General features: G+C 43.0%; 1 protein-coding gene across 1 annotated transcript in view; it reads right to left on the bottom strand.

Annotated features, from left to right (window-relative positions):
* The window catches only part of Mrps28 (mitochondrial ribosomal protein S28), a 162,483-nt gene that overhangs the window by 146,719 nt on the left and 628 nt on the right, over positions 1-15,136 (bottom strand). The window lies entirely within an intron of this gene.

The following is a 15,136-nucleotide window of genomic DNA, read 5'->3' on the forward strand; positions in this document are numbered from 1 at the left end:
GGAGTCACATGGAATGACCTCAAGGAGGCAAGCTAACCAATCCTGTAAATATCAATCAAACTCTTCCACCACTACCCCAGAGGGTTCAAGAACAGAGTGGCTAGACTAGGGAGACAGCTCAACGGATAAATGATCCGCAAGCATGAGGACCAGAGTTCAAATCCTTAGCACCACATAAAGCACGTGGGTATGGCAGCCCACCTGTAATCCCTGTGCTCAAGAGGAAGAAATAGGGATCCCCAGGCAATCTATCTGGCTAGAATGGCTAAGGCAGCCATCAACTGAGTTCTGGGTTCAAGTGAGAGACCCTGTCTCAATACAAGGTACAGAATGATCAAGGGAGACCCCAATGTCAACTTCTAGCCTTTTTACACACACATTTATACACATACACAAGCCCACACATATGCACAAATGCACACCACACCTAAAGAGATACTAAAAATTAAAATATTTTAAATAAAGAACAGACTGGTCATGGCAACCATAATATATTTCCATCTTAGTGCTAAGAGGGGTATGTCAACATGCCCCAGACCACCAGTCATCTAAAAATTTCATGAAAATGACAAGCTCCTTTAGTTAGTTAGTTAGTTAGTTAGTTAGACAAGTTCTTGTGTAGTAGCTCAACCTGGCTTTAAACTCATTGTATAGTCAAGGAAGACCTATTTCTCCTGTCTCCACTTCCCCAAGTGTTAAGATTACATACATGTACCACCATGCCTAACTTAGCCCCTTATATTTTTATGGCAGTTACATATTGTAGGGAGCCAATGCAAACGCCATTACAAGATGGCACTGGCTTCCTGCCAGTCTTGAGGTAAACATTTCCTTATTTAGGCAACGCCTTGGCGCCAACCTCGCTTGAGGTTGCGCATGTGCTTGACGCACCTTGTCCCAAGCCTATCCCGTGGCTCCTGTGGGTGGGTGAGCCTATGGCAGCCAACCAGCAGGCGCCCCGTAGTATTCTGCCCTATAAAAGCAGCTACACTCCTGCGCCCCTCGCCCCTCGCCATCAGCTTTCCTGTTAACCAAGAGGCTCTCCAAAAGTGTGATCAAGAAGGATCTTCGTTTGCTGGTCGTTCTTCTCCTGCTGGTCAGGGGGTTCGCCGCAAAGTGGTGCCGAAATCCCGGGACGCCGGGTGTTTTGTGGTCACCGGGCGAGGGGCCGAAGAGGATCCAGAACTTGACACACGGAGAGGAAGACGTCAGTAAGTCATCCCCAGTCCTAATGTTTTTTCACTTAGATCCCTACCTGATCCTTGTTATTTTCATTCCTGTGTGGTTTATTGTCCTTGCCATTTGCTGTGAGCGCAACATGGGCAACTCAGAGGACAGAATTGGTAAGGGTACACTGCCATTTTGGCGGCTGATTCACTCTTGCTTAAGTAAAGAAAACCACATGGAACTTATTAGAAGGGGACGGGAAGTTCTCGCAAGGCATCAGGATAGCCTTTCTGAGTCAGATTCAAATGGGGAGTCAAAAACTAGGCCTAGAAAAAGAAAAAAAATAAAAAAGAAGGGATTAAACAAAGATAAAAGTTTAAAAGATGAGCTCAGAGAAACAGGTGAAATCTATAATTGCCCCCCCCCCCAGGGGGAAAAAGGAGCCTCTGACAGGCTCTACCCTCCCATTGAGGAGCTTGCACATTTAAATGTACTTGACACAGATGAGGAGGCTAACTCCGATTCTGCAGAGGAGGAAGAAAAAAAATTATTTAAAGGGGAAGAGGAAAGACTAAAGGAGGCCACCGCCTGTTATAAAAGGGAGCAATATAGGTCCCCGCCTAGACGCCCTTTACTGACAAAGGGGCCTCAAGGCCAAGGGTGTGGTCCTTTACAGTCATACAGCCTTCCGCACCCCCACCCTATAACTGCCCTGGGGACACATGCCGCTTCATTAAAACAAAAACCTGGTCGTGGCTGGCCTCCCCTTTTCCCGTTTTTTGAGGACCCAGTAACTCAACAAAGGAGACATGAACCAGTTCCCTATAAACAACTAAAGGATTTGGTTCAGGCTGTCAAGGATTTTGGACCAGGTGCAGATTATTCCGTTGTGTTGTTGCGCAGGATCATTACAGCAGGGCTCGGAGCCTATAGTAAGAATGTTTAGACCCGATTCCCCTCAAATTGTTAAATGCCTAATTGTTTTGGAGGTCTTTCAGACATTCTCTACTTTTTTTAACTTGTTTACGGATTCCTTATATGTGGCTAATGCGGTTGTTGGCCTAGAGACTGCTGCTTCTGTTCGCTCTGCTAGTCTGGTGTCTAATATTCTTTTACAATTTCAGTCTTTAATTTTGCAGTGAACTTGCCCTTTCTATGTCTTAGATAATAAATAAAAAGGACCGGATCTTGTTATAATAAGATCCAGGGGAGCTGTTTGTGTTTTTCCACAGGAACAGGATTCTCCTCATTGGGTTCCAGCCTGGCTGGTGAGGACAGTCAAGCGATCTCCGGAGGAGGGTCCATAAGACAGTAAGGTCCATCAGGGCGGAGATGATAAAGGTCTTGTGGATAATCTTCCTCCTGTGCCTGGAGTCCATTAAAGGAGAGCCACGTTGGGGTATTCTGTCAACCTTTCCCAAACCTATGCCGGTGCTCCATTCTGCCACAGTCTTCCCTCACTTCTTTACAACTCCATTTTCAAAGTGGATTTTATGTGGGACAAATGGCAGCTGCATGGACTTTACACCCTTTGTACTGTTACAAGGAGGACTTGTAGCTTGCAATAATGTGCCCGGGACCCTCCATACGGAAAATCAAGTGGAAGAGGGTGTTAATGACATTGGACATGGCTGTGGGAGGAATACTTCCTTTGCCCCTGCGCTGGCCTGTGTTCATCCACCGTTTCTGTTCGTTCTTAGTAACTTCTCTTTCAGTAATTGTACCAATGCTTCCTGTTACTTGTCTCAATGCTGGAATGCCAAGGTATTCAAGAATGCTATGGTCCTTAGGGTGCCCCGGTGGGTCCCCGTGCCTGTAGAGGCCCCCAGCACGCTATCGCTATTCAGACAAAAAAGAGATTTTGGTATCATGGCAGCGGTGATAGCGGCTGTGGCCGCAATAGCAGCTGCTGCCACAGCAGCCAGTGTGGCCATGGCCACTTCGGTACAGACTGCTGAAACTTTGAATAGTTTGGCCTCCTCCACTACCGTGGCCCTGGAGACTCAGACAGCCCTAAATTCCCATCTAAAGAGTGTTCTCTTATTTTAAGGAATGGGTAGGAGTGGGAATGTTCTTGGTGTGCTGCCTGGGAGGATGCGTACTTTGCCTCGTTGGTTTGCCGCTTGCGAGCCCAGACCAGGAGGGACAAGATGGTCATTTCTCAAGCGCTCGCTGCCTTGGAAAGTGGTTCCTCCCCCCAAATTTGGCTGTCAGCTTTAAAAGGCAAATAGCTCCCCTGGCCCTTGCACCCTCAGGGTCTCAGAGTACCCATTGCACGAGGATGGGCAGGGATCTGGTAGCTTTCGTTTGACCGCCGCCTTTGCACTCTCAGGGGATCTGTCCCATTGCACTGAGGAAGGGGAGGTTGAACTTCTTCCCTTGATCAGTCAACACATCATGAGGTGGGGACCTGATCGGGAAGGTGGCTATTTTTCCTGAGCTATGCCATAAGTTAATAAAAAAAGGGGAACTGTAGGGAGCAATGCAAACGCCATTACAAGATGGCGCTGGCTTCCTGCCAGTCTTGAGGTAAACATTTCCTTATTTAGGCAACGCCTTGGCGCCAACCTCGCTTGAGGTTGCGCATGTGCTTGACGCACCTTGTCCCAAGCCTATCCCGTGGCTCCTGTGGGTGGGTGAGCCTATGGCAGCCAACCAGCAGGCGCCCCATAGTATTCTGCCCTATAAAAGCAGCTACACTCCTGCACCCCTCGCCCCTCGCCATCAGCTTTCCTGTTAACCAAGAGGCTCTCCAATAAAGTGTGATCAAGAAGGATCTTCATTTGCTGGTCGTTCTTCTCCTGCTGGTCAGGAGGTTCGCCACAACATATGAATCTAAGAGTGCTGGTTTTTATTCCCCTATGTCTATATAGTTATCTGTCAAGAGTAGAGAGCAACAGTTCCCAGTAGGGCCACCTGCTGGTAGGCTGGTTGCAATGCCCTGTTCTGTACAGAAAAGGGGATGGTAATGTAATATTCCTGGAATGGACACTAAATATGGACTTGCTCACCTGCCCACTGTGATTCTACCAAAACAATCACCTCTGAACTTACAGAATCCATTATTCAGGGACAAGGCACTCCACACAACATTACTTATAACAAAAAAAAAAAAAAAAATCTTACTGCTGGGCTAGAGAGATGGCTTAGCAGTTAAAGGCAGTTGTCTACAAAGCCTAAGGACCTAGATTCAATTCCCCAGTAGCCATGTGAGCCAGATGCACAAGGTGCCACATGTGTCGGGAATTTGTTTGCAGTGCCTAGCTAGACGCCCTAGCATACAATTCTTATTCTCTCTCTAATAAATAAATATTTTAAAAATCTTACTGGGTTGGAGAGATGGCTTAGCAGTTAAAGTGCTTGCCTGAAAAGCCTAAGAACTCACATTCAAATCTCCAGGTCCCATGTAGCTGGATGGAGTGATGAAAGTGTGCAATGTCACACATGTACACACAAGGGGATGCGTGTGTCTGGAGTTCGTTTGCAGCAGGCTTAAGGTCCTGGCATATCTATCTATCTATCTATCTATCTATCTATCTATCTATCTATCTTCTCTCGCTCTCTCAAAATTAAAAAAAAAATCTTGCTGCTTATAGAATTCACTGGTATTTCTGTGCTGAGTCTGACAGACTAGAGCAAGGATTCTTTTATTTTTAACTTAACACTATTTTTAGATCATTGTGGAGTCACATGTAGCTGTAAGAAATAACAGACACCTTTAGCCAGTCTCTCCAGGGTTATCAATGTGAAAGTCTATCATAAATAGGAAATTAACACCAATAAATGCAGCCATCATACTCAGATTTCACCAGATTTATATGTCATTTATATATGTGTATTTAGTTCCACATAATTGTACATGTACATGAATGGTTACCCCCATACTCAACACACAGAGCCATTTTATTGACAATGAACCCTTGTGCTGACCTATTATAATTGCCCTCCTTTCTACCTACCCTGCCTATCCTTAACTCTTGGCAAACACTGACCCGTCCTCCACCTCGTTAATTCTGTCATTTCAAGAATATATAGAAATGGAACTATAATAACCCTTTGGCACTGGCTTTGCTGTCATTCAAGTTGTTGTCATAACACTTATTTTTTATTGCTAAGCAGCTCCCATGGTAAGAATCTACCATCACTTAGTTAACCATTCACCACCTGAAAAACATGTAGTTTGTTTCCAGTTTTTAGTATTAAAAATAAAGTTGCTATGAACATTTGTACATAGGTGTTCATATAAACATCTTTTATCTATCTATTTTTGGGCAGGGTTCATGTAGCCCACACTGGCCTTCAGCTAACTATGTAGTTGAGGATGATCTTGAACTTCTGATTCTTATGTCACCACCTAACAAGTGCTGGGATTTTATGATACCACGCCTAGTCCACACAGGATTGGGAAATGAACCTAGGGCTTCATGCCCTCTAGGCAATCACTCTACCAAATGAGCTACACCTCCTTCTTGAGCCTGTTTTCATTTTTCTCTCTCATTACATCCAGTTTCCAGTGTTCCCTTATTTCCTTGGGAGAACCCAACTGTATCAACTTGAGTAACTTAGCTAGAGTCCCGGCAACTTGTTGAATTGCAGACTCCTGGACAACTGACAACTGCCTCTGCCAGGAATGACTCACTGCCAAGCAGTTGCCAACAGTGGAGTCCTCAAGCCTTTAAAAAGGAAGGCAAAACCCAAACTGAGTAGACTGTTTAATTTTATTTCCAAATCCCTTACAAACCAGCTCTTCTCAAATAAGGGTAGTTTCCTCTTTTTTTGAATGCTAACAGATAAAAACAAACTTACAGGCTACAACCATGTTATAAAACTAATGTAATTTAAAGAGAAAATTTTATTATAGCCTTTAGAAGAAAAAACAATAAAACCTACACACATTAACAAAAGGTAGCAAGATTTATGAATTAAAAATCAGAGTGAAGGGCTGGAGAGATGGCTTAGCAATTAAGGCACTTGCCTGCAAAGCCAAAAGACCTAGGTTTGATTCCCCAGGACCCACATAAGCCAGATGCACAAGGGGGCATACATGTCTGGAGTTCGTTTACAATGGCTACAGGCTCTGGCACACCCATTCTCTCTTTATCTGCCTCTACTTCTCTGCTTCTTTCTCTCCCTCAAATAAATAAACAATAAAATATTTTCAAAACTCAGAGTGAAGAAAGGTACAATTGGCAGAATTTAAGGGTGACTTGGAAGTCTAAACATCTAAATGGGTCAGGTCCTATCATCAGCCTTCAAACTCAACACATGCACACTATAAGTATCTTTCCTTCCTGACAATGTACAATACTGCCTAAGAGCATATAGTAGATGATGATGATAACCTACTTTCCTTTGAGAATTCATTCTATCGACTTCAATTTACTCTCTCATTGTCCTTATATTAACTGATCGTTCCCTCTAAATTGAAAATAGATGCTTCCAAATCTTATTACCCAGACAGAACTCTTATAAAGAGCTCTTCTGTGAAGAGAAAAAGGACTACAGGTTAAAACCAGAAACATTTTCAATACCTTTATATCTTTCATAGTTGTTAAAGTGGGACAAATTTTTAAATCATCAATATAAGACTATAAGATGTAATGTAAGAACATTACATGTAATTAAGAACAATACATGTGATTACAATGTAAGAACAAAGAGTTAAATAAAAATATTTAAGTTTCTGGGCTGGAGAGATGGCCTAGAGGTTAAGCGCTTGCCTGTGAAGCCTAAGGACCCCGGTTCGAGGCTCGGTTCCCCAGGTCCCACGTTAGCCAGATGCACAAGGGGGCGCACGCGTCTGGAGTTCGTTTGCAGAGGCTGGAAGCCCTGGCGCGCCCATTCTCTCTCTCTCTCCCTCTGTCTTTCTCTCTGTGTCTGTCACTCTCAAATAAATAAATAAAAATTTTAAAAATTATATATTTAAAAAAATATTTAATTTTCTTACTATATGATTTTTTGCAAATGTAAAACTTACATTGAATAAAAGTTTTAGCCGGGCACGGTGGCACACGCCTTTAATCCCAGCACTCGAGAGGCAGAGGTAAGAGAATCACAATGAGTTCGAGGGCACCCTGAGACTCCATAGTGAACTCCAGGCCAGCCTGGGCTAGAGTGAGACCCTACCTCAAAAACCCAAAAAAATAATAATAGTAAGTTTTCAGCTGGGCGTGATGGCACATGCCTTAAATCCCAGCACTCGGGAGGCAGAGGTAGGAGGACTGCCGTGAGTTCGAGGCCACCCTGAGACTACATAGTGAATTACAGGTCAGCCTGGACTAGAGGGAGACCCTACCTCGAAAAAAAAAAAAAAAAAAAAAGATAGGTTAAAAAAAAAAACCTATGAAGTGTCATAAACATATGTATTTTAAATAATTTAAATTACAAAGATGTTCTACTGTGCAGGGCACCCCAAGTCCCCCAAAACCATTTTTCTTTTTTCTGTTCTAAGAAAGCAGCAGCAATAGCCTTGAACCAGAAAAAACAATTCTTTACTCAACTGCTGCCATCTAGTGGCAACGGCATGGGTTGTAAACTACAACAGGTCCCAATTCTAAAATCCTCTTTGTCTCAGTGACAGAAAAGAAATAAAAGTGTTAAGACTTAAGGGGACACAGTGGCTGTCACTCAGCAGTACAGCTTCTGTTTAGTATGCACAAGGCCCCAGCCCTGACCAATAAGGAAAAAGTGTCAGACAATAACTATCTTTAACAAACTCTGTGTATTGGTTACAATAATGAATATGGTTACTTGGTTGCAACTCTAAATATTGGCAAAAAATATATAGAAGTTAAAGGAATATCCTGTATATATCAGTATTTAAGCTAATGAATCAAAGAAAAGAGATGTGGACAAGTGAATTTGAGTAAGAACAGAATCCACAGGTCCTTTCAAGTTCTCTTTACTTAGAAATCTCAGTGAAATATTAGGATGAAGAATTATATTGGTTAAAATCCAGATCCCTTGGTATATGTGAAAATGTCAAAATCCAAGTGTTGCAGTCCGGTTCACATTGCTGGTAGAAATCACCCAACAAAGAGCTGCTTCTGGGAAAAAGAGATTTATTTTGGCTTACAGGCTCGAGGGGAAGCTTCACAATGGCAGGGGAAAATGATGGCATGAGCAGAGGGTGGACATCACCCCCTGGCCAACATAAGGTGAACCATAGCAACAGGAGGGTGTGCCAAACACTGGCATGGGGAAACTGGCTATAAAGCCCATAAGCCCACCCCCAACAATACACTCCCTCCAGGAGGCATTAATTCCCAAATATCCATCAGCTGGGAACCTAGCATTCAGAACACCTAAGTTTATGGGGGACACCTGAATCAAACCACCACACCAAGTCATTATATTTTATGATTAACATATGGTTAAAAAAATTCAATGGGTTACTACTTGAAATTTTGTCACTACTTATACATATTTTAAAATCTAAGAATAAGCCATCTGAAGGTGACCTTGGGATGACTCAGAAGGCACCATAGTGCTGACAAGAAGTGACAGAGGAGTGCTCAGTACTGAAACATCCCTAACACACCTTCCAATGCTCAGGGTTGAAGAGGTAGCAGAAAGAATATAAGAGCCAAAGGAAGAATAGGACTACTTACAAAGCACTCTTCCAGACACAAAGTAGATATCCATGACCTCACAATGCCTGACACTACCTACACAATACCATCATAATAGGAGGGAAAAAAAGATGACATCAAAATAAGAGAGAGGCTGATTCAGAGCTGGAGAGATGACTTAGTGGTTAAGGCATTTGCATGCAAAGCCAAAGGACCCAGGTCCAATTCCCCAGGACCCACATAAGCCAGATGCACAAGGGGCACATGCATCTGGAGTTCGTTTGCAGTGGCTACAGGCCCTGGCATGCCCATTCTCTCTCTGTCTTCTCTCTCTTCTCTTCTCTCGCTCTCGCTCTAACTCTCTCTCCTTGCAAATAAATATATAATTTTTTTTTAATTTTTGGTTTGTTAAACACTTTTTTTTTAATTTTTATTTATTTAGTTATTTGAGAGCGACAGACACAGAGAGAAAGACAGATAGAGGGAGAGAGAGAATGGGCACGCCAGGGCTTCCAGCCTCTGCAAACGAACTCCAGACGCGTGCGCCCCCTTGTGCATATGGCTAACGTGTGACCTGGGGAACCAAGCCTCGAACCGGGGTCCTTAGGCTTCACAGGCAAGCGCTTAACCGCTAAGCCATCTCTCCAGCCCTATAAAATTTTTTAAAAAGAGAGACTGATTGAGGAGGGAAAGAGGTATGATGGAGAGTGGAGTTGCAAAGGGGAAAGTGCGGGGGAGTGAAGTACCATGGTTGATTGTTGTGGTGGTTTGATTCATATGTCCTTCATGAACATAGGTGTTCTGAATGCTAGGTTCCCAGCTGATGGAGATTTGGGAATGAATATCTCCTGGAGAGAGTGTATTGTTAGGGGGCAGGCTTATGGGTGTTATAGACAGTTTCCCCATGCCAGTGTTTGGCACACTCTCCCGTTGCTATTGTCCACCTTGTGTTAGCCAGGGGGTGATGTCCACCCTCTGTTCATGCCATCGTTTTCCCCTGCCATTGTGGAGCTTCCTCCTCGAGCCTGTAAGCCAAAATAAGACTCTTTTTCCCAGAAGCTGCTCTTGGTTGGGTGATTTCTACCAGCAATGCAAACCTGGCCGCAACAGTAAAGTGGCACCACGGAGTGGGATCGCTGCTAGACACTTGGTTGTGTGGCTTTGGCCTTTTGGAGCTGATTTTCAAGAGGAATGTGGGAGGATTTGAAACCTTGACCTAGGAGAGGCCTTGTAGTGCAGTAAGTACAGTTTGATGGACTATTCTAGTCAGAGTTGAAAGACCTGAATGCAGTAAGAACTATGGACTGTGAGGTTTGGCTTATGAGGGTGAGAAAGAGCTTTGCTTGGACTGGGCTAGCAGTTTGTATGAAAAGCTTGCTGTTATGCCTGTGTCTTGATAAGTTGTGCAGGGTTGTTTAGCATAGAAATGAACTGGTGCGAGCAGAGGGTTATGGCACAGAAAAAAATCTTTGGGTGAACTGTTGCCCGATCAGCTGCAACTAGAAGATTACAACCTTTGAGATTGGGCCAGGTGATCTGTACTGGGGCAACAAAAGAATGTAGACTTTTTTGAAGGGGCCTAAGTGCTCAAGGAGTGTCCTGATCTTCAAAGTCTGCTTTATTCACCACTGGATTAACAAACTGGCACCCTACCTGGTATTGTGGAGTATAAGAAATGCAGGAAAGAGAGGGTCATGAGTTGAGTTTGCAACATGGTCTTGTGTTTTGGAAATGGCCATGGGCAGTGTGAAGCAGGTTTGCTGGTTGCCTGCATGGAGACCCCATGGGGCCATGAGGATGAACCAAGGATTGCAGTGCAGACCCAGTGGAGGTGCTGGGACCACGAATGGCTGCTCAGGAAAGCTGGCCGGCCCCAATGAAATTTGCCAGGACTGAGTAGCCTAGCTGGAGGGGCAGAATTGCAATGCCAGAGACTTATTGCTGGTTAGAATTATCGGACTTGGAGATTTGTCACTGGCTAGAGTTGTTGGACTTGAAACTACAGAGTTTGATGTTTGCCCTAGTTGTTTTAAATCTTGTATTGGCTGAACGTTTCTTTGCTATGCCCAATGCCATCTTCTGCAGTGTGAATGTTTATTCTGTGCCATTATGGGTTTTTTGAGGTTATTTTTCGGTATTATGGCTCAGTTAAAAGATCTTGGACTATGGGGATGTATGAACATCACTGAAACTGATAAAAAAAAAAAACTATGGGGACTTGTAAAGTTAGATGAATGCATTGCATTTTACATCATGTATGCATATCAGTTTATGGGGGCCAAGGGACAGTTGTGGTGGTTTGATTCAGGTGCCCCCATAAACTTAGGTGTTCTGAATGCTACGTTCCCAGCTGATGGAGATTTGGGAATGAATGCCTCCTGGAGGGAGTGTATTGTTGGGGGCAGGCTTATGGGTGCTATAGCCAATTTCCCCATGCCAGTGTTTGGCACACTCTCCTGTTGCTATTGTCCACCTTATGGTAGCCTGGGGGTGATGTCCACCCTCTGCTCATGCCACTGTTTTCCCCTGCCATTGTGGAGCTTCCCCCTTGAGCCTGTAAGCCAAAATAAACCTCTTTTTCCCAAAAGCTGCTTTTGGTTAGGTGATTTCTACCAGCAAGGCAAACCTGGCTGCAACAATTGTCTATAATCATGGAAGTTGTCAATAAAAATAAATAAAGAAAGAAAGAAAAATGTACAACTTGAAAAAAATAAGCCATCTGAGATGTTACTTTTCATTTATAATTGTTCAACCATTGAGCTATATAAATTTTATTATATTTTAAATCAGCATTTATTCAATTGCTACTTACATGCAAGGGGTGGAAAGGGTGAATAAAGCCCAGTCCTGATCTCCAGGAACTACAACTAGGGAAAAGCATGAAACAGGTTCACAAACTATTTTATTGTAACTAAAGAGTTGTGGGTATATCAGAAAAGCCATATAAAACAAGGCCTCAAGACATTCAATAAATATTTATTCTAGTTGGTGAGATTAGCATTATCCAAAAGAAGGAGGGTTTTAGAATGGAATCTGCATCCAGGTAGGCCCATTTCATTTTTCATTTAAAGAACCAAGGTAGAGCAATGATTTGTTTACGGAACAGGAAACTTAATCTTCCAAAATAATTTAAGCAAAAACCATTTTACGAATGAAATATTAAACAAAACTCCAACATATAACATAAATGTACTTTTGATAGATGTTAAGTGTATCTTGTGAACACAAATGGATAACACTATGAAGTAAAAATTTTGAACAGGAGTCAGTTTGACTGCAATCAGGGATGAGGGAGTAACAATCCCAGTTTTCAATCTCTACATTTTATCTTAGCTGCCCAACATCAAGAAAAAAAGGGGCTGGGGCTGCAGCTCAGTGGTTGAGCACTTGTCTAGCACACAAGATACCCTGAGTTCCCAGCACTGCAAAACACTGAGAGCACAAGCACATATAATAAACAGCTTGTGGTGATACAGCAGTAAGGAAACAACAGCATCATCAACACAGTACATGGCCTTAATTGCAAGTAAGTCCTGTCTACAAGAGGCAAGTATTCCCAGAGTATAGCCTACAAATGCACTTCATAAGCATGCAGAAAAAGTAACTGCCCGAATGAGGAGATGGTTTAGAGGTTAAGGCATTTGCCTACAAAACCTAAGGACCCAGGTTCGATTCCCTAGTGCCCACATAACCAGATACACAAGGTGGTGCATGTGACTGGAGTTTATTTCTAGTGGCTAGAGGCCCTGATGCATCCATTCTCTCTCTTTCCCTCTCTCTCTCTCTCTCTCTCTCTCTTTCTCTCTATCTGCCTCATTGTCTATCTCTTTCTCTCAAATCAATAAATTATTTTTTAAAAATTTTAAAGTAAATGTCCATTACAACATTATCTTTGTTAGGGGAAAAAAATAGCAACAACCTAAACACCCTGAATGCAGGCCTTGTCTAATTAAATTGTGTTATATACATAACATGAAATATCAAAATTTTGAATGAGGTATATATATTATACATACATAGCAATAAAGAAAATACTCAATTACACTTAAATGAAAATAGCAATCTTGAGCAGTGGCAACTAAAATGTGTTTATTATCAGTGTTAGTACTAAGTGTATATGTATCTCTCTGTGTGTGTGTGTGTGTGTGTGTGTGTACATGCCACAACACATGTAAAGGACAGAGACCTCAGGGCATTGGTCCTCCCCCCCCCCCCCACCTTCTTTGAGACACTCTTCAATTTTGTTTTGCTGCTGGGAAGGCCTCACTAGCTGGCACTGGCTTTGCGATTCTCCTCAGTCTGCTTTCCACTGCCACAGGCACGTTGAAATTCAGGCATCTGTGCCACTTTGTATCCACTTTACAAGGGTTCTGGTGATCCAAATTCTGGCTGATAAGCTTTTAGAGTAAGCTCCTTTAACCACTGAACTATCTCTCCAAACCCACATCCCCAATATCATTTTCAAATAGCATTTTACATGCTTTCTTTACAACACAAAGAGGAGCATGTCCTAAACTCCCAGGACTAGGAAGGCAGAATCACAAGTTTGAGGTCAGCCTGAGTAACAAAGGGAGACCCTGTCTCTAAAAAAAAGAAGGGGGTGGTGCTGGAGATACGTCTCCAGTGGTAGAGCTCAAGGCTAGCACCCACAACCTTCAGGGTTTAATTCATGGTACTGGAGAAAAATCCTCACAGAAGTGATTTATAGCAATGCTGAGAGGACTGTGGAGATGTCACACACACACCTGCCCTTACCGCTGCACAGCCTTTATGATCAACAACCTCAATGGATCACATTGTATTTGATACATGGTGAAACCACATGGCTCAGTGAAAAAGCTTATTACTGAAAAAAAAAAAAAAAAAAAGAGAGAGAGAGAGAAAGAAAGAAAAAAACAGTGAGTTTGAATTTACAGCACGATGTGATTCTGGAAGTATCTCTGAAACCACTGACAAGGGGGAGGAGGAGAAATAGCTGAGGCCACATAAAACCTAGTATGGGGAGTGAACGCTTGCACTACACTGTGAGTATGCAGAGCATTTAAAATGCACTACTTCGTGTAAAGTGCTATTTACAGTATTACCTCCATGCTGAGGTAAGATAGCAACCTTAGATAGGCCCGAGGTCACTTGGTTAGGTAATCTGACCAAAAAAAAAAAAGGGGGGATGTTCGCTACTAGAAAGATGGCTACGTGGTTAAGGCACTTGCCTGAGAAGCCTAAGAACCTAGGTTGGAATCCCCAGTACCCACGTAAGCCAGACGCACAGGCGGCACACATGTCAGGAGTCATTTAGAGTGGCTGGAAGCCCTGGCCTGCCCATTCTCACTTTCTGCCTCTTCCCACCCTCTACCCTTCTCCCTTCCCCTTCTCTCTCTCAAATAAATTTAAAAAAATAAATATTTTTTTAATTAAAAAAAAATGAGGGCTGGAGAGATGGCTTAGCGGTTAAGCGCTTGCCTGTGAAACCTAAGGTTCGAGGCTCGGTTCCCCAGGTCCCACGTTAGCCAGATGCACAAGGGGGCGCACGCGTCTGGAGTTCGTTTGCAGAGGCTGGAAGCCCTGGTGCGCCCATTCTCCCTCTCTCTCCCTCTATCTGCCTTTCTCTCTGTATCTGTCGCTCTCAAATAAATAATTAAAAATTTTTTTAAAAAAATGAGTGCTTGGATCCAGGCAGTCTGAACTACCGCCCATGTTTTTAGGCTCTGCACCAGGCAAGACTTCAATGGCGGAAGCTTCCTGTGAAGTAGTGTAAGGAAGATGCAAGCGATCACTGAGGGACTTGAAGATGCAGAAGGGGACCATGCGCCTAGAAACATGAGTGGTTCCCATCAGAGGAAACTAACTTCCTCTCTAGAACATGAAAAAGTCAAACCTGCCAACACCTTGATTTTAGCCCAGTGAGCCTTCATCAAAACTCTTATTGCCCTAAAAATTATTTTTTTTAAATTTAATTGTGTTCTTCTAAACGAAACTCTGGTGATTTGTCATGGCACAAACAAACACAAAATACATGGGGCTTTTTCTCAAGGATCAAAGATGGTTTTGACAAAAGTTACTAAAAAGACAATTCTAAATCAAGAAATGCCAGCTTGTGGGCGGTTCTATACGATTGCCCAAGGAGAAAAAGAAGCTGAAAAAGTTTATCGTCATATAATTCAATTTCATGTCTAATAACTTTGAAACCCTCTGCTGTGTCCTTAATTTCCTCTATTTCACTCGTTTTTTTCAATGATTTTTCCTATTTTACAAAAGTGCTGATCACAACAGATGGACTTTCTTTTAATTAAAAAGGTCATTTTTCAGAAAAGTAAAAGTACTGACTGCATAACTCATTTGTCAAAGTTCCAAAACACTCAAGTTCTATCCTATCCGTCCAAAGAACAAACGTTCATGAA

This window comes from Jaculus jaculus, chromosome 2 (assembly GCF_020740685.1).
Source record: "Jaculus jaculus isolate mJacJac1 chromosome 2, mJacJac1.mat.Y.cur, whole genome shotgun sequence".
NCBI lineage: Eukaryota > Metazoa > Chordata > Mammalia > Rodentia > Dipodidae > Jaculus > Jaculus jaculus.